General features: G+C 37.1%; 2 pseudogenes; one reads left to right on the forward strand and one right to left on the reverse strand.

The window, feature by feature from the left end:
* Positions 1-5,505: 5,505 nt before the first annotated feature.
* Positions 5,506-6,135, reverse strand: LOC120072156 (peroxisomal targeting signal type 2 receptor pseudogene; annotated as a pseudogene).
* A 321-nt stretch (positions 6,136-6,456) lies between these two features.
* Positions 6,457-9,278, forward strand: LOC120072157 (wee1-like protein kinase; annotated as a pseudogene).
* Positions 9,279-21,555: the final 12,277 nt, after the last annotated feature.

The following is a 21,555-nucleotide window of genomic DNA, read 5'->3' on the forward strand; positions in this document are numbered from 1 at the left end:
GCAAACCAATGAAGGAGGTTGTAGGACATGTTGACACATATCCTTCTCCCACTAACTATAAACACTCTCTCCATTCACCTTGATATTGACTCATGCAAACACCATCTGAAGGAGGACATTTCTAGGGCACCTCAAGGCTAAATATGAGTCTCACGGTATGAAATTTTAGGGAGAACATGAGTGGAAAAAAAATTGACAAATCGTATATTATTTTTCCTCCCACTGAGTATTTTACAAAAATGGGTTTATTAACTTAGTAAAAACCGGCTAATTAATTTTAGCTATGTCTTTGTTAATTTGCTTAATATAACACTTATATTGAATATTTCAACAATATGTGACTTTATTTGTTAAACTTTTTCACGAAGTCAATCACTTATTGCATGCTTATAAACTATATTCCCAATTCACCTTCGAGGTCGATTGCCAAGTAGAGGTGTTCCGTTTCTGTCAGCTTAAATACTTCAGCCTAGACAGAACTTTCCTTAGATAAAGGTCCCTTATGGGCAATTGTTTTATAAATTTAATCTCTTTTTGAAATTCATTTTAATCCAATTAAAACGAATTAAAAGATTGACCTATTTTTAATCTCATTAGAAACGTGTTTAACATAAGTCTAGGTGAATTAATTTTAAACCATTAAAATTAAATTGATGTTTGCATGCAACTCTTTATTATAAATTTAATTCTAATTTCATTATACTTATAACCATTATAAACTAATGAAAAATAAATTCTATAATTGCATTCAAAGACATTGGTTAAATATAGCATTTATATTTATCTAAGTAATGTCATGCTCAATGCAAATTTTATTTTGATTGAAAAATATAACACTTGTATCTAACAATTATTAAGCACACATATCCATCATCTCATCATACATTATAACAATTATAACCTAGTATGATGCATGAACATGCTTAATGTACCATACTAAGATGCATGAGCATGCTAATTTAATCATATATCCCAAAAATATAACACTTACATTTTGACATGATATATGAACCTGGTTATCTTAATGTGAGACTTTGAATTTAAATGGCATACTTTATACACCATTCTAAAATAATTTAAATCATACATCTCATGCATAATTAAATTAACAAATAGAAAAGTTGACCAATGATTGACATTCCTAGAAAATAAAATAAAATAAAATAAAATCTAAAACCCTAGATTTTAAAAAATCCTAAAAGAAAATAGAAAAAGAAAAAAAATTGCTTCTATTCAGCGGCGACGACGCATAAACCAGGGCCTAAAAGATAATCCAATTGTTTAAAACGAGACATTGGGTGTCTTGAACATACTGACTGATGACGAAAATTAGCAAACGTAATATGTGATGCATGTCTTAAGGTATGCATTGATACTCATGCGTCAGTGGTCATGCGTTGAGATGAAAGTATTCATTAACGAATGTATGTGATGATCATGCATTCCTGTCACAAGTTTTCTTACGCTCACGCCATGTATAACGCGAACACAAGTTTCTCGGGTGATCCGAGGTCGAACTTAGGGACTTGTAACTAAATGCTATGCGGTGATGTGTATGCGGCGGATGAATAAAAGAATGATGGGGGATTTTAAGCTACAGACTACTCCTACTCTTAACAAACAGACTAAGCGATGAGAATATGAATGAGAGGTAGAGACACGACAACTGTTGACACGTAATAAAATTCATGGAAAATATATAAAATGTGAGGATGTCTTCATCGCAACCCTAAGCTTGACCGCAAGGGCAACCCTAGCCAACGCCAACTAATGCATCCATGCCATACACGCCCGTCGCAAATGCACGTTATTTATATTAGCAAACGAAACTTATTCCTAATCTTCATTCTTGCTTATGCGATCTTAATCTAGCTCTCTCAAGCATCGATTCTAACCTAGCTCTCCCGAGTCTTAGGTTCTTTCTTTAGACTCTCTCCCGAGTAGCTCTAAAGGTGTGATGGGCGCATATATAAGACAAGGTAACCACAAAAGCCTGGTTGACATAAGATTATTCCTATCTCTAGTGAAAACTTGCTTACACTGCTTAATGCGACCATCCACTTACACTCTCAGGCAGTTAGTTGTTGTTGATTTTACTCATAGACAAGCATTGCGTCCGCTTATAGACAAGTGCTGTTACAACTTCACACTAAGCAAATAAGGTTTTCTCATACACTCACACAACGCACACATGCCAGTGGTTTGCTACATGCTTCATATTCCTATGTTGCATGATTAAGTATGTGATACTCTAACAATCTCACTAAGTGATGCAATGAAGGTTAAATATGCTAAGTAATGAAGATGGAGATGGAGTCGAAGGAAATTATAGAAATGCATTATTCACAAAATGTATTAATTTCTTAAGGCATAATGTAATACAATACAATATAAGAAAGAAGAAAAATGGAAAAGGCTAGCTGGAAATAATGTTTTGCTTCCAGCAGATGTGTGTGTCAAGGTTGTTGGTGGTGCCATGGAAGAGCGGTGGAGCTGACTCTCTCAAGATCTAACTCCGACGAAGGCTCTGGTCGTCACTCGGAATGGATGAAGGAGATGAAGATTTCTCATGCTTTCCTTTCATGCATTCGTCTGGATCATAATGATCCACCTGAAGGTAGAAACTCGGATGGAAACCTTGGATAATCTGAAGTTATGCTTAGCGGCTTCTATTTATAGAGATTGATCGCTAACAACATTAATGGACTTGCTCTGATTTTGACATCCGCGGTGCGTTGGCCTTTTTCTGAATCTCGACTGCTAACGCCGTGGTAGGTGAAATGTCAACATCATCTTTTGATTTTCCTGAGATATGCGTTGATGCTTCCATTCCACCAACCTTGCGGTAATCCTGCTATTATGGTTATCATCGTGTAACCACAATCTTGAAATGACCGCATTCGCTTGGTTACAACAACTTCTACACGATGACTGCATCTTCTATGCGATGACCGCATTCACTCGACGACTGCAATTCCCATATGATGGACACATTCGTTTGACAGCCGCAATACCCATACGACTGTCGTACGCGATCACCGCATGCGATTAATAGACGCAATATTCATGCATCGACGTATGCGATCGTCTCTATGATAGCCCGTCTTTCGCGTCTACATCCGCTTTTTGCGTTAACTACAAAGATAGACAATTCAACGCATAATAACGCATAATAGTGGGTTAGCCGAGATTCTTAATGTTGAACGACGCAAACTCTTTTTCTCATGAATTCCTAACATAATTGCCGCATATTCTGCTTTACAGCCCTCATAATTCAAAATAAAAGGCCTAAGATGACGTGCGTTTCTACATGTCATCACTGACCAAATTTCATCACGAGCTAACGGTTAGAACTCCAGTTAACGACAAATTTGTAAAAGTTGTCCTTGAAAAATCGAACTGCACTACATTGTTTCTTTCCATTTTTTCTTGTTTTTCCGGGTTCTTTTCATAGAAACTTAAGACACGAACATATAGACTCGATTTACAGTAAAAAGAATACCCATAAACATTGGGTTTTACATTGATCATCAATTAAAAATATAAATCTAAATGCCTAAAGCCTAAACAGTCAACCCACAAACCATAATTAAAATCACATACATCTCATGCATATATTTTAACAACAACCCATCATTCTATTATGATTTTGTTTCTAAAAAATGAAAAATCAAAATTTCAAAAATTGGGCTATGATACCAATTGAAGGGATCGAATCCCGAGCGGAAGCGTGTAACCACCTTGCAATTTTGTTTTCGATTTTACATTAAAAAATTATGGAATAAAAATAATAACATAATGGATAAAAAATCAAGATTAGTATGCATTTAAGAGAAGAAAAGAGGGAAGAGCTAAACTTTACCTTTGTAGATTCCGAAATTCTTCACGATTCCCTCCGCGTCTTCTCTAGAACATCTCTTCAATGATTAAGGGATACCACCATAAGTGACATCTTGTTATTCTCTAGGATCCCAATAATTGGATGTATGGTCTCCAAGACTTGGAAGAGGAAGAATAAGTAGTAGAGAAAAGAAGAGAGATTTTGAGAGAAGTAGTAGGAGACTAGGATTCAAAATTTCCAATTCAACTGTGTTACAAACATGGGCCATGAAGACCTATTTACAAAGAGGAATGGTGACCCCTTCTCCTGGTCTTTACTATTCCTACTCTAATTCTAATTTAATTAAATAACTTTTATTTAATTAATTAGCCCAATAATTAAATAACTATATATATTAAATCCAATTAATATGTATAATTAATTAATAAATAAATAAACATCACATGTTTATTTATCTCTACTTCTCAAAAATTAATTAAACAACTATATTAAATCATATTTTATATAGAATTAATCAACATATAATTATCACATATTTATATGTATCCATCTCTTTTATATTTGAATCTTATTCAAAAAAAAAAAAAAATTCCCTCTTAATTATTGATCACATCTATAATTAACCATATTATATTAGTTTCATTAATATGCAATTGATTTGAACAATTCAAACCATTTCTCTTATATATCCTTTAGTAAGGTAACAAGTGGACCTTATAGACCTATAGATTAGAAGCTCCAATGGTATAAGATTAATTAGTTAAACTCTTTAATAAATTAATCAATTTTCATTAACTACCGGCCGCTTCACTAAAGATCGATAGCTGCATTCTTCGCACTGTATATTTATTTCTGTGTCCATGGATATAACCAATCAACAATAAGGCGGCCCTTCACAAATTGCTCATAACTATAGCTAGGTTAAAATACCATTTTACCCCTATAGTTACATCTAACTCCTTAAATACAAGTAATCCCTCTAATGAAAAATTAATTTATAGTCCAACTATAAACTAATACCTCTTTGGCCAGTGAGAGGTTGAGGCCTCAATGTTCAAGACCCAGAATCCGCTATTAAGGGAGCAATTTATCTACTTTCTCTAAGTTTTGGGAAACGAGTAAATTCAATCTTATGTAATTGTGTTCCCAGCTCCCTATTCGGACAAGTCCCCAAAATGGTAGGCTTGTTAAGTCGACTAACAAGGACACTCTCATCCATACAAATCAAAGGATTGCCCTTACAGACAAGAGTTCACAACTCACTCAGGATTAAGGTCTAGTCATCTATGGTCATCTTAGTGAATGTAAGTCTCTTCTAGCAACGGTGTTATATAGAGAGACTATTCATTTCGCGGTCCGGTCTTATACAAACTTTTTGTATAGAATACTCCACTCATATGTCTCCACACACTACAAGAATTTTGGGCTTTAATGTCGGTTGGAAAAAGTGATATCGGATGTATAATGTAGGTTTTAAACAAAAAAAAAAATGGATTTTTGATGTCGATTTTAAACTGACATTGAAGATGGGATTTAATGTCGGTTTTAAAAAGACATTAAAGGTCTAATTTTTTTTCTTACTTTATTAAAAAATCCCTTTCATTTTTCAACACTTGCACCTATCTTTCCTACCAAAACCCTTTCATTTCTCTCTTACCCAAACCCTATCTCTCCTTGGCCGTGCAAATCAGGGTGTCTGTCGTTCGTCCGTCAGTCTCCATCACGTTTGGGTCTCTCCTGGTCATGGGTCTCTCCATGGTGGATCCTGGTTCTCGCACATCCCAAATGCGAATGGTGCAATCGCCAGAGGCAGAAGCAAAAACATTGTCGTGATGAGGAATAGACGTAATAGGCATGCTCTTTGAATGTTCTGACACTAGTGGGGCGGTCTAGGGTCCAAAGCTTGGTGGTATCGTCCTAGAAGAAAGTAAAAAAGAGGTCGAATGAACGGGGTTGTAATCAGCAGAGTGAACCTCGCGAGTATGTTCGTGGAAGGAACGAATGGGATTAGATGTGGGGGGAAGAGCGAGGTTGTAAAGCTTGACAGAGCTATCGGCGATGGCGGCGACGAGAAGGGAGTCGTGAGATTTGGACCAAGAGACGTCGTAGACTCCATCGGCAGTGTCGAAGGCGATGTGCTCAGATGTGGGACCGGCGGGATTGAGATTGAGGACGTGAAGTCGACCATTGCCAAGGATTCTGAAATGTTGAGCGGTGGAAACGACGATGCGGGATTCGTAGAAGGGGCTAAACTTGATGGAGTAGCCATTAAAGGGAGTCTTAAAGACGAGCATGATTGAGGAGTGAGGAGCACCTCTCTGTCTCTCTCTCTCTCTGAAGTCTAATCTCACCCTCTCGGTTAGTTTGAAGCTACGTATCTCTTTTTTAATCCCTTTATCCAACTACAAAGCCCATTTTGTGCTCAAGTCAATGTCGTGGTTCTTCTTTTTAGCAACATGGTGAGTTTGTTTGTAGCTTGTTTTTAGTTTGATTTTTTTGCTCAATCTCTTGGCTTTAAACATGGGGTTATTTCAATATTATGGCTCTAGAACTCCTTCCCCATTTCTTCTTTTCTTATGCCTCTTCTTGTCCTAAACTCCAATATTCGGCCTACTATGGCTGAAGCTCATGCTAATTTATCTTCAGCTTATAAGAACAAGTATAAGGCTGGGAGACATGCGGCATGTCATGGATCATGGTTTGGTTCTACCTTGATTTTTGGCCATTTAATTTCAAAGGTTTGCTCTGATGTCTTCCATTACTGGTTGAAATCTTTGTTTCAGTTTGCTCTTGCGGAGAGAAAAATCCAGTTACTACTGTTACCATAATATGGTTCTGGCTTGGCAATCTGGTTAGAGAAGGAAACCATTCTAAACATGTTTTCCATTGAATAAAAAATAAACCAACATCACACCGGGAGTATCACTGAGAGAATTTATTCTGACAAACTTTTGGAGGCCTACCAGTGACTTTTCTCTTCAGGTGAGGCCCTAGAAACTTCTATTGTTCATTCGGTTCAAGCATTTTGTTTCCAGAGAAGATTAATACTATTAAAACTAAGAGAAAAATACATGGTAAGTTGACGATCTTGAACTTTTATCTCAGCTAATTAATTGTATTGAGGGGATTGATATAAGAAATCAGATGATCACGTGCAAATGATATACGCTTAATTGTAATCATGTTAAGCTGAACTTTCCAAATTAATAATGGTAAATGGTTAATCACTTGCAACTAATGAGAATTAGTGTCGGAGTCATTGATCAATATGGGGACATTGATCTGAAATATTTTTGGGGCTTCAAAATTTGACAGCCTTGTATTCATTTCTGAAATTAGTGATTTAAGTTGTTCGAACAATGTAATGTAATAGTTTTCTTCATTTAATATTCATTTTGGTGCAGAAAGTGTTTTAGTACATCCTCTGAGTCCGAGTTTATCTGGCTGTGAACAAGTTGTGGAACTTGGAAACGACATGTTTGGATCAAATGATGTGGATATGGAGAAAGAGACAATGGCAATGCCAAAGAAACAAAACTATGTTTCTCAATCTGCAGTTGCTCTACGCTGTTGAGTTATGCCTCCTCCTTGCATGAAGAACCCATACTTGAAAGATGCTTCAGATGTAGGCGTAGACCCATTTGGTAATCAAAGAACAAAATATGCAGGTACAGTTCACTTAGTTCTTAATGACATCAAAAGTAATAAAACATTTTTTTGAAATCGTTTCTTCTCTGTTTTATCCATTGTTGTATTTTCCTTTAATATCATTTCTTGTAAGTTTGAGCATTAGATTCTTTTTGTTATATCAATGAAAGGTCTTGTTTCCTTTAAAAATATATTTTTTTGAAATCGTCTTTTGTAGTATGATAGATTTTTCTGGGAAATGAATTAGTTTTGTGTTTTTCAATTTTGTGTAGGATTTTTTCCTGAGCTGTTTAGTGGAGATGGTCTTTCAAGATATCACACTGATTTTCATGAGATAAAGGTATCCAGAAACATCTAGTTAGTGTCTGCAAGCTTCTGCTGATAGAGATTGGGATTTTTTCTATTAATATTCAATTCAGGCTATCAAATTTTGCAATAACTTCCTTCTATTTTCAGCAAATAGGGATTGGAAATTTTAGCCATCTTCAAGGTATTGAAAAGGATTGATGGCTTCTTATATGCTGTCAAACAAAGCACAAGATCGTTGAATCAAGACATAGAAAGGTTACTTCTTTTGGTGCATGTCTGTATATGTTTAACCTCTAAACACTAGCAAATGTGTAATTGAAGTTTTTCCTTCCCTTTGTAGGAGGAGAGCTTTGATGGAAGTTCAAGCTTTGGCAACTTTAGATTAGTAAATTTATCTAGATATGGTTTTCCATTTATTATATTTATTTGTTGTCATTGTTCTCTTTTTCTTCTCTGGTGCAATTTTTTATTTGTTCTTGATTGTTATCCTCTATTGAACGTGTAGGATCTCATGGAAACATTGTTGGATACTACTCTTCATGGTTTGAAAATGAACAACTCTGTATTCAAATGGAGCTCTGTGATTGTAGTTTATCAATTGGCAGGTATTCTCACCCATTCTCTGCGGTAGATGCACTGAGAGCCTTGTATTTGGTGAGGTTTAGTTCTATTTTGAGCTATGAAACATTACATTATCTGCATATGACATTTCATTCCAAAAATGTTTCTTTTTTTAACACACGATGACATTAATGAAAGCTTAATTTTAATTTGTTACTTGAAAGAGTAAATTTTTTATTTCTGCAGTTCATTTAATACGTTAATTTGAATAGGAAATGCCTCTTTTGAAAAATAATGACCCGAAATGTTATAAGTTATGTACTATTGTTTTTTCTTCATACATTCCAATTCTTATGTAGCCTTAAAATATTTAATATGTAAGCTTTATCCATTCCAAATTTTAAGTTCTAAAACTGGTAATTCTTGAAATTCATGGCTTCTCTGCTGACAATGAAACTACAAACAGATTGCAAAGGCATTGCTTTTTGTGCACGAGAAAGGAGTAGCTCATTTAGACGTGAAACCTGACAATATTTATGTCAAAGATGGTGTCTTTAAACTTGGTGATTTTGGGTGTGTTACCTTTCTTGATAAGAGCCTACCGATTGAGGAGGGTGATGCACGCTATATGCCTCAAGAAATTCTGAATGAAAGATATGATTATCTAGACAAAGTTGATATTTTCTCCTTGGAAGCTGCTATTTATGAGATTGTCCGAGGATCCACATTACCAGAAACGTATTTCATGAACCTTAAGGAGGGAAAATTGTCACTCCTTCCTGGTCATTCATTGCAATTTCAAAACTTAATCAAGGTACTGATTACTAATGTTGTATTTTGTTTTCTTTCATTTCTATTGACTATGCCTTTTGGCTTGGACTCATCCTCTGGTGAACCTTATGGTGGAATCTGGTCATGATATACTTACCCATATTTGCATTTCTTTCCACTAGTTTTACTTTCCACTAAAAATGTAAAAAGTTGTCATTGTCAAAAGGTCAAAACTTATGCCACCTAAAGTAAAACTGTACAAAGTTGCATCCCTACCTTCCAAAAGACAAAAGGAAGCTGCATTTATTTATTCCCCCTTAGAAGTAACACTCGTTTATGACTCATGGGTATCATTTATTTGTAGTTTAGATTTGATTCAAGGTGCTCGAGTTTGTAGGTCGCACTATGGTAGTTTGTGGGTTATTCATGCACTATGGTAGTCTTTGTGACAAATTTTGAGGTTTGAAGTATATTGTGAGCTAAATTTGCTTATTAATGTATGTGTTCTTGAATATTCATTTTTTGGGAATTCTGATAGTTCTGTTGAGAACAAGTGGTTGTGAAATATTTTTGGGAGTGTGTTTCTTTGAACAGGTTCAAGGTAAATTTTTGGTTTTGTTGTGGTAACATTGTTATGCTACCGAAAATTTTCCATCGTCTTCGTATCTCATATCTAGGTAACCAAGCTTCTCTTCTTCAAGATCTTGAAAAAGAAGATTCTTTCATTTATTCAACTATTGAGTTTTCTTGTTTTGCAGATGCAACAAAGGAGTAAATATTTGGTATTGCAACCTCTTTATGCTTTTTCTTGGGGAACTTTAGATCCAACATATTCACTACAAAAATTTTGCCTTAAATGTACCATTTATGCACATTCCCAATAAACACGGTTAGTTGAATATGAATTCTTATCACATTTTCACTTTCAATCCTTTGTCTTAAACCTTTTTTGTTTGTGATCCTTTGAACAATAATGGTCAAACAAAAATGCCTACAACCAGACACTTCTGAAGCTAGGGGGTTGGTTCAAGAAGAATAATGAAGGGATCCATACTTACCAAGTGGAGAGAGATAGTAATCTCATAATGTTTGTATTACTTGTAATTTGTGTTTTCAAAGCCTGAATTATTGTACAACCTTTTAAATTATAATTTTATAGCAGAATTTATGGATTAAATGTAATAGATTTACAATCCATACATGAATAATATGTCAGAGCCACAACGTTCAATGATGATGTGCCATGTTATACTTTTTGACCAAAAAAATGGATTCGGCAACGAAATTTTTTTAAAAAAGGACAGATTCGGGCTTCAATGTCGATTCATAATTAAAAAAAAATAGAGGCTTTAATGTTGGTTGAAAATTAAAGTAGATTTACAATCCATACATGAATAATATGTCATAGCCACAACGTTCAATGATGATGTGTCATGTTATACTTTTTGACCAAAATAATGGATTCGGCAACGAAATTTAAAAAAAAAAAACGGACAGATTCGGGCTTTAATGTCGATTGGAAATTTCACTGAAGGTCTTTAATGTCGCGACATTGAAGGCTGTGTTATTGAAGCCCTTTATTGTCGGTTTAAAACCAACATTAAAGGCAACCAGCATTAAAGGGCTTTAATAACACTATCTTTAATGTCGGTTTAAAACCGACATTAAAGCCTAAATTTCTTCTAGTGATATGAACGATTAGGATCAGATCATTTGTAGCACTTTACAACAACTGTAACATCTGCAAAGTAAGTCATATCCGTAGTGTCACTAGGATAAGGTATCCAACCTTATCCATCTACTACAAATCATTTAGGTTATTACTTAAACATGATCCACCTTTATGTCTCTACATACATGTTTAAATTTCATAAAAAAACCTTAGATCTTAGTTTATTAGATTAAATTAATGCAATCTAAACATTAATAAAATATCTCTTACTTTATTAGATATATAATTTGTCTTAAAAAACTATAAGATACACTCGATTTAGGACATTAACTCCAACTGGTTGATGCTGCCTCCAAAGTCGCATAGGGCTTGCCCTATATAAACTCTTCCAATGGAACAGGGAATGGTGAAACTCCCTAGATCTCACATTTTTTGTGGAATAATGGTGCTACAATCTTGTGTTAATGGGACAATCTCAAAATTTCCCATCTTGTTTTTCTTTGATGTGATATCTTTTAAGAATTTGGCATAAGACGACATCTACTCCAATGCCTTGATGAGTGGAATTTTAATCTACAATTGTTTTAACACTCCGAGGAAGTGTTGGAATTGGCCTTCATCATTCTTCTTTTACAATCTTTCTAGGTATAGAGGTAGTTGCACCTCATTTGATGCCTTTAAAGTAAAAGCTATCGATGAGTCTCTGCGTTCCTTTTGGTTTTCATGTGATGGTACTGTTGGTTCATCAAAAGAATACTTCTATGCCTCATTAGTGGACTTGTTTGATTTTTCCTTCGGATGTTCTTTCATGATGCGACCACTTTTTAATGTCGTTGTGTGATATTGTTCTTTGCTTGAACATCCCGCATTGTGAAGAACTTTAGTGTTGCTTGATAGTGAGCCTTGTGGTATGTTTTTCAACTCTCCAATGATCTTCCCTTTTTTAATTTCAAGATTTCAAATGGATGTCGCTTGATTTTCCATAACTGCCTCATTTTTCTGTATGTATAATTTTAACAAATTTTCCAAAGGTGAATTTATTGGATGTTGCAATGAGCTTGATGCTTGTTAGTGCCCATTCTATCTTTGATGGAATCTAGGTGGTCCATCTCTAGAGGTACTATGTCACACCCCCACCCAGATTACCTCTTAATCTGAAAGAGGATATGACCATGGTAGTTACTAGCCCTACCGCTAGCACTCACCACCTTAGCCGTCTAATCAAAATGCCAACCTGTTAAACATTAATAATGTATGCATACAGCATGTCTCCTTACGGTTCTACGTAAGATTATATAAACACATGCATACAGCCATGACATAACATCTACGGAAAAAAAAATATTTACAGTTGGGCCCAAACATCTCTAACAAAGCCCTAGTCCCTCTCAAAACATGTGTACATAAAAAAATCATCAACCTAAATCTTCTTAATAAGCCGGGCCTTTCAGTGGAAAGCAGCAACAAGATCAACCTTGAGGAATCTGACCACTACCTGTAAATGGAAAACACAGAAAATCTATGAACTGGTAGCCCAGTGAGTGTATAGAATCATATTATATCATGCATTACATCACTATAAACATGTAAGTATACTCATGAGTATCTCAAGCAACTTTCTCTATATATAGCTTTAAATCATTCTTGGACGTCATTAAACATCATTATTCCTTAGTTGAGAACGAGCCTAAAAAATGCTCTAACTCTAAATGTCTATTACCGGCCAAGAGACCCTTACTTTGGCCTCTCTTTGGTGGTGTATGGCATAGGAGACCCATACTTCGGACTCTCATTCCGAACTACCTACGTGCATGTGGATTTTTCTAAGTACCGTCAATACCTTAGGTACTATACTCAGATACCTTCTCCATGTCCTTTAGTATTGGGTTATTTCTTAGCATCAAATTAAGTTTCATTGCATGTCATTTACACAAGAACTCATTCTATCATAACCTTCCTCTAGGAAGCATATTTCAACATTAGAAACTTAACTTTTGTAATGATTTACAACATACCTTGGCATGTGTTAAACTTATACAAGCTGGGGAAGATACGTTAAGCTATTCATTAACCATTTGTTGCTTGATGGAGTATAAATTCACCATTAATATCACTGTAACTTAATTGGCCTTATATGCATAAGTATTGAAAACATTAAGTTCACTTAGTCACTCATAGCTCGTCGAGGCTCTTAAAGGTTTATACGCCTGTCCTAGCTCTTCTTGGCCCGAAAGGACATAATTCCCAGTTAAACTTCTTAGAATTCTTAGTAAAATACCTCAAATAGTTCATTTACTAATGGAACATTCATCAACAAAGACAGCATTACTAGCGAGATAATCATCATGAGTGAATTCATCCTCATAAGCGAGATCCTCATGAGTGATATCCTCATGAGCGAGATCCCCATCATGAGCGAGATCAAGCTTTTCCTAGCAAAACATTCTTCCTAGCGATACTCACCTCCTCTAAGAAGCTTTGCTTCCTCACCAACGAGATTCAGCCCACATTTCTAGCGAGATTTTCTTCTTGAGTGAGATCCTTATCACAAAATCAGTGAGATTATCATCCTGAGTGAGATCCTCATCCTCCTCATCTCGCTCTTGCTCTCCACGGTGAGTTGTTTGCTTGTTCTTCCCAAGTAGCTGTCTACTTCTGCATAGGTTCTCTGTTTCAACTTCAAAAATTCATAACTCAAAATCCAGAACTCTTTTCAAGAAACTTCCTTCTACAAACTTGTTTAAATTGAGTTAACGTTCTTACTTTAAAATGTCAGCAGAAAATTCCTTATAGTTTTGCCTGGAGCTGTGAATTTTCACCTCGAGCCCTGATTAATCCGAGATTCTGCCTCCTCTTCAAATTCTTCACTTCTTGTTCTTCTCTTCTTGTATTCTTTCTCTGAAAAGAAAACCTTGAAAATTAGATTCTCCCAGTGTTTAAATGGAACTGATTTCACTAAATTTGCTCAAGCCAATGGCCGAAACCATGCTTTTGAATTTTCATCTTCCTTTTTATCTTCCTGCCGCCTCCCGAGTTTAAGGATTAAACCGCCACATCACCCCATATTTAGTTCCTCTAGCCAAACCAATAAATGAGCTTCCTCATTTAATATGTTTTTCTTTTCGTTTCTCCATAACTCCTATAAATTAACATAGATTTCCAATTGTTAAGTATTTAATATAACATTCCCTTGAATAGACATGCTTATCTAGGAAACTTAGAGTTCGGGGTTTACATTCACCTTCCCCTTAAAAGAAATTTCGTCCTCGAAATTTACCTGATATGTCATTTGAAAATTTGAGGATATTTCTTCCTCATTTGTTCTTCAGGTTCCCAGGTAGCTTCCTCGATTCCATGATTACGCCATAGCATCTTCACCAAAGGAATCGTCTTACTTCTGAGTACCTGGTCTTTCTTTTCTAAAATCTCGATGGGCTCTTCCTCATAAGATAAATCTTCCTTGAGTTGTACTGGTTGTGCTGCTAGTATGTGCATAGGATCAGGCACGTATTTCCTTAACATTGACACATGAAATACATCGTGAATACGAGTTAGCTTCATCGGCAACTGCAACCTATATGCTGTTGGACCAACTCGTTCCACAATTTCATATGGTTCGATGTATCGTGGACTTAACTTCACTTTTCTCCCAAACCAGAGAATTCCTTTCCATGGGGACAGCCGAGGAAATACCCGATCTCCGACTTCAAATTCTAGTTCTCTTCTTCGCTTGTCAGCATAGCTCTTCTGTCTATCGCGGGCTGCCTTAAGATTATCCTTGATAAGCTTCACATTCTCTATTGTTTGTTGAACTAATTCTGGACCCAATAAGTGGCGTTCTCTGACTTCATTCCAACATATTGGGGTTCTGCTCGACCGAACAACGCTTCTTAGGGAGCCATTCCGATACTAGAATGGTAGCTATTGTTATATGCAAATTCAATCAATGGTAAGTATGTATCCCAACTTCCTTTGAATTGTAATACACAAGCTCTCAACATATCTTCTAGTGTCTGTATAGTTCTTTTCGACTATCCATCTGTTTGTGGATGAAAATCAGTACTGAAATGCAATTTAGTACCCATAGCCTTCTGTAAACTAGGCCAAAATTTTGAAGTACACCTCGAGTCTCGGTCTAACACTATCAACACTAGGGCTCCATATTGACTGATTATCCTATCAACATAAATCTTAACTAGACAGTCTAGTGTAAAAGTAACTTTTACTGGTATAAACTTGGCCGTCTTGGTTAGTCTATCGACTATTACCTAAATACCATCATATCCTGATGGCGTCCTAGGTAATCCAAACAAGAAGTCCATTATCACATGCTCCCACTTCCACTCAGGCACTGGGAGTGGATTGAGTAATCCTACTGGTCTTTGTCTCTTAGGTTTCACTTGTTGACAGAGTATACATCGATCCACATATTCTGCTATGTCTCTCTTCATCCCAGGCACTAGTAAGATCTCTTCAAAGTTCTATACATCTTGGTGCTTCCTGGATGCATAGCATAAGCGGAACTATGTGCTTCCTCCATAATGGCTTGCTTAAGTTGTAGCTTACTAGGCACACACATTCTTCCCTCCCTCTCTAGAACATTATCTGCTCTCAGTTGAAAGTCAACTCTGATTCCCTTACTTACATCATCAGCAATTTTCTGAAGGTTAAGGTTTTTCAACTGATCCTACTTAAGGTCTTCTACTAGGGTAGGCCTTACCTAGAATGTAGCTATCACTCCTCCTGACGGTCCCACTGATAAGGCGGTTCTAGAATTCCTGAACTCCTGCAATAGCATTCCTCTCATTGAACCAATATGGCCTTGGGTCCCGAGGATTTCCTACTTAGTGCGTCCGCTACAACATTAGCCTTACCAGGGTGGTACTCGATGGAACAGTCATAATCTTTGATCAATTCAATCCATCTTCTTTGTCTTAAATTTAACTATTTTTTATCAAAGATATATTTTAAACTTTTGTGATCTGTGAATATTTTGCAGTGCTCTCCAAATAGGTAATGTCTCCCAAACTTCAGAGATAAAACAACTGCTGCCAGCTCCAGATCATGCGGAGGATAAATGCTCTCGTGCTTTTTAAGTTGACGAGAGGCATATGCAATCACTTTCCCATCCTGCATCAACACACATCCCAATCCTTGTCGAGATGCATCACGATAAATCTCAAATTCCTTGCCTGGCGCTGATACTAGTCTTTGTTTCAGCTCCTGAAAACTATGCTCACATTCCGAAGACCACTCAAACCTCACACCTTTCTTGGTCAGGTTTGTTAATGGAAGGGCTATCTTAGAGAAACCCTCTACAAACCTCCGATAATAACCTGCCAAACCTAGGAAACTGCGTATCTCTGAAACAGTCGTGGGTCATTCCCAATTAACTATTGCTTTTGTATTTTGGGAATCTACACTAATACCATCTGCTAAGACAAGAAGCCCAAGAAATACAACCAAATCTATCCAAAAATAACATTTACTGAACTTAGCATACAACTGCTTATCTCGCAGCGTCTTCAATACTATCCTTAGGTGGGTTATATGATACTCCCTACTGCTAGAATATATTAATATATCATCAATGAATACTATCACAAACTGGTCCAAGTAGGGATGAAATATCCTATTCATAAGATCCATGAAAACCGCAGGGGCATTTTTTAGTCCGAATGGCATTACTAGAAATTCATAATGTCCATATCTTGTTCTAAATGGGGTTTTAGGAATGTAAGCTTCCTTCACCTTCAGTTGATGATACCCCGATCTCAGTTCTATCTTTGAAAACATTGTGGCTCCTCTAAGTTGATCAAACAAATCATCAATGCGTGGTAACGGATATTTATTCTTAATCGTTACCTTATTCAGCTACCCAAAGTCGATACACAATCTAAGTGTACCGTTTTTCTTCCTTATAAATAACACCGGATCTCCCCAAGGCGATACACTAGGTCAAATGTATGCCTTGTCAATTAACTTTGCGGCTGAACCTTTAATTCTTTTAGCTCAGTTGGCACCATTCTATATGGTGCCTGCGATATAGGAGTTATTCCTGGAATTAAGTCAATAGTGAACTCCACCTCTCTGTTGGGTGGCAATCCCGATAATTCCTTAGGAAATACATCCCAAAACTCATTTACCACAGGGACATCCTCTGGGTTCAGCTCTTTCCTTTGAGCAACCACTACGTGAGCCAAATAGGCTTTACATCCCTTGCTCAGCAGCTTTCTAGCTTTCACTGCTGATATCTGATTCCCCGCAGTTAATCTTTTAATTCCTGCTAGTATTGCGTCCTGGACATTTGATTTTTTGAGCACTACCTCCTTGTAATAGTCCACTGAAGCACGAAACTTACTTAGAAAATCCATCCCTAGGATAGCATCAAACTCTAACAGCTACAAGGGAAGTAAATCTACATAAAAGTCTTGACCATTAATTAGTATCTCACAATGATTATAACATTTATTTACTATTATCACATCTCCTAAAGAGGTAGAGATATATAGCTCTTTAGGCATAGGATCAACCAACCTATCTATACTAGATGCAAACATGCTAGACATAAATGAATGTGTGGCACTAAGGTCAAATAAAACATATGCAGACTGTCCACATAATATGATATTACTAGTCACAACATCTGAAGACTCCGCTGCCTCCTGGTGTGTCATGGCATACACTCGCCCTAGCTGCTGGGGTCAACCTATAACATTCTTCTGCTTGGCACCACTTGACCCTTCACCTCGATTTCCAGCGCCCTTTGGTTGGTTAACTATCTGGGAGGTTGTCTGTTGTGCTGTTAGGGCGTCCCTGTTCACCTGGGGACAGTCCCTCTTGAAATGCCCTACTTGTCCACATTGGAAACATACACCTCTGCCACTATAACATACTTCAAGATGCCTCTTGCCACAACTAGGGCATGTCGGTTTCCTGTCTGTGTTGGTTACCGACTCACCAGCTAGTGGCATATCTGGTCGACTAACTACACTAGCTGAAGATCTCAATTTCCTTTTCCTGGATCCCTGCCAACTTGTTCCCCTAAATTGGCTTCCACTAGTCTGAGTTGCAACTGGAGGTCGGGATCCCCTATCTCTAGGCCCTACTATTGCCTCACTACCCCTTGGCAACTGCTCATCATCTATCAAACTCCGTTTGACTCATGTCGCCGTTTTCACTAACTGGTTAAAATTTAGCCAATTAGTCGTGGATGTCACCGGAGTTCTAATTTCTTTCCTCAAACCTTGTTCAAATTTCATGCACTATCTCTTTCCTCAGCAATAATCGGCAGAGCATATTGTGATAACTCTGTAAATTTCTGCTCATATTCTATCACTGACATCGTTCCCTACGTTAGTCTGAGGAACTCATCCCTTTTCGCATCTCGGAACGAGCTGGGGTAATACTTGTCTTCAAAGGCCTTCCTGAACTCAGGCCATAACATCGCATCGGTACTGTTGCGTCTGGCGGATATCACTTTCCACCATTTCTTTGCTCCTTTCTGTAGTAGAAAGGTGGCTAGCCCTACTTTCCTATCCTCTAGACAACTCATAACATTGAAACATTTTTCAACTACATGCAGCCATAACTCGGCTTCAGCTGGGTCTGCTGTACCTTCAAATGTCACAGCCCCTAGGGCTTTAAACCTCTCAATACCATATTTCTTCTCTGTGTCGGCTCGTACTGAGCCCACACTAACTGCTAACCTCTACGCTCTCCTGTCAAAAACTACTTCTTCTAGCTGAGAATTTGCCCTTCTGGGGAGTACTAAATTCTCCTTCAGACGTCGTTTCTTGACCCACCGGATCGTTCACCTTCTTTTTCTCACCCGGTGGGTTCTTTCTAACCTCCGGGCCCCTATTGGTAGGGTCAATATTTTTGCCTCCTGTCTACTTACTCTGTCTGCCACTTTGCCTCGGCATTTCACCTATTACAATGTACACATGTTAGGGACTCACACTTTAGGGACTTAGACTTATGGTTAAACTTTTCCTTCTATTCTCAAAACCTTATGCTCTGATACCAACTTGTCACACCCCTTTCCAGATTACCCTCTTAATCTGAAAGAGGATATGACCATAGTAGTTACTAGCCCTATCGCTAGCACTCACCACCTTAGCCGTCTAATCTAAATGCCAACCTGTTAAACATTAATAATGTATGCATACAGCATGTCTCCTTACGGTTCTACGAAAGATTATAAACACATGCATACATTCATGACATAACATCTACGAAAAGAAAATATTTATAGTTGCGCCCAAACATCTCTAACAAAGCCCTAGTCCCTTTCAAAACATGTGTATATAAATAGATCATCAACCTAAATCTTCTTAATAAGCCGGGCCTTTCAGTGGCAAGCAGCAACATGATTAACCTTGAGGAATCTGACCGCTACCTGTAAATGGAAAACACAGACAATCTATGAGCTGGTAGCCCAGTGAGTGTATAAAATCATATTATATCATGCATTACATCATTATAAACATGTAAGTATACTGATGAGTATCTCAAGCAACTTTCTTTAAATATAGCTTTAAACCATTCTTGGACATCATTAAACATCTTATTCCTTAGTTGAGAAAGAGCCTACAATGCTCTAGCTCCCAATGTCTATTACCGGCCAAGAGACCCATACTTTGGCCTCCCTTTGGTGGTGTATGGCCTAGGAGACCCATACTTTGGCCTCTCATTCAGAACTACCTACGTGCACGTGGATTTTTCTAAGTACCGTCAATACCTTAGGTACTATTACCCAGATACCTTCTCCATGTCCTTCAGTATCGGGTTATTTCGTAGCATCAAATTAAGTTTCATTGCATATTATTTACACAAAAACTCATTCTATCATAGCCTTCCTCTAGGAATCATATTTCAACATTAGAAACTTAACTTTTGTAATGATTTCACAACATACCTTGGCCTTTGTTAAACATATACAAGCCGGGGAAGATATGTTAAGCTATTCATTAACCATTTGTTGCTCGAGGGAGTATAAATTCACCATTAACATCACTGTAACTTACTTGGCCTTATATGCAAAAGTATTGAAAACATTAAGTTCACTTAGTCACTCACAGCTCATAGGGGCTTTTAATGGTTTATACACTTGTCCTAGCTCTTCCTGGCCTGAAAGGACATAATTCCTGGTTAAACTACTTAGAATTCTTAGCAAAATACCTCAAATAGTTCATTTACTAATGGAACTTTCAACAAAAAAGACAACATTACTAGCGAGATAATCATCATGAGTGAATTCATCCTCATGAGCAAAATCCTCATCATTAGCAAGATCCTCATCATGAGTGACATCCTCATGAGCGAGATCCTCATCATGAGCGAGATCAAGCTTTTCCTAGCAAAACTTTCATCCTAGCGATACTCACCTCCTCTAACAAGCTTTGCTTCCTAACCAACGAGATTTAGCCCACATTTCTAGCAAGATTTCCTTCTTGAGCGAGATCCTCATCACAAAATCAGCGAGATTATCATCCTAAGCGAGATCCTCATCCTCCTCATCTCGCTCTCGCTCTCCATGGTGAGCTGTTTGCTTGTTCTTCCCAAGCAGCTGTCTGCTTCTGCACAGATTCTCTTTTTCAAATTCAAAAATTTTTAACTCAAAATCCATAACTCTTTTTAAGAAACTTCCTTCTACAAACTTGTTTAGAATTGAGTTACTTTCTTAGCTTACAATTTCAGCCGAAAATTTCTTATAGTTTGGCCTAAAGCTTTAAATTTTCACCTCGAGCCTTGATTCATCCAAGATTCTGCCTCTTCTGCACATTCTTCACTTCTTGTTCTTCTCCTCCTGCAATCTTTCTTCAGCAAGACAACCTTGAAAACTAGATTTTCCCAGCTTTCAAATGGCACTAATTTCACTTAATTTTCTCACGCCAATTGCCAAAACCAATTTTTTGAAGTTCCTCTTCTTTTTTATCTTCTTGCCGTCTCCCGAGTTCAAGGATTAAACCGCCACGTCACCCCATATTTAGTGCCTCCAGCCAAACCAATAAATGGGCTTCCTCATTTAATATGTTTTTCTTTTCCTTTCTCCACAACTCCTATAAATAAACATAGATTTCCAATTGTTAATTATTTAATATAACATTCCCTTGAATAGACATGCTTATCTAGGAAACTTAGAGTTCGGGGTTTACATTCACCTTCCCCTTAAAAGAAATTTCGTCCTCAAAATTTTCCTGATATGTCATTTAAAAAGTTGAGGATATTTCTTCCTCATTTGTTCTTCAGGTTCCCAGGTAGCTTCCTCGATTCCATGATTACGCCATAGCACCTTCACCAAAGGAATCGTTTTACTTCTGAGTACCTGGTCTTTCTTGTCTAAAATCTCGATGGGTTCTTCCTCATAAGATAAATCTTCCTTGAGCTATACTGGTTGTGCTGCTAGTATGTGCATAGGACCACGGTTAAGAATATCCTCAAGTATCTATGGAGAACGAGGAACTACATGCTCGTGTATCTAAAGATCTGATCCTTACATAATATATGAACTCTGATTTTTAGAATGATAAGTATTCTAGGAAATCCACATCATGATCAGTGTTCACTCTTAACGAAGGAGCAGTAGTCTAGAGGAGCACCAAGCAAGGGTGCATTGCTGACTTCACTATGGAGGCTGAGTATGTACCAGCTTGTGAAGTTGCTAAAGAAGCTGTTTGGCTCAGGAAATTCTTGACTAATAGTAGTGTTATGGCTAATTCCCAAGAGTCTAGAAGTTACAAGTGCGAGA

This window comes from Benincasa hispida, chromosome 2 (genome assembly GCF_027475165.1).
Source record: "Benincasa hispida cultivar pf3 chromosome 2, pf3_genome.v1.1, whole genome shotgun sequence".
NCBI classification, from domain to species: Eukaryota; Viridiplantae; Streptophyta; class Magnoliopsida; order Cucurbitales; family Cucurbitaceae; genus Benincasa; species Benincasa hispida.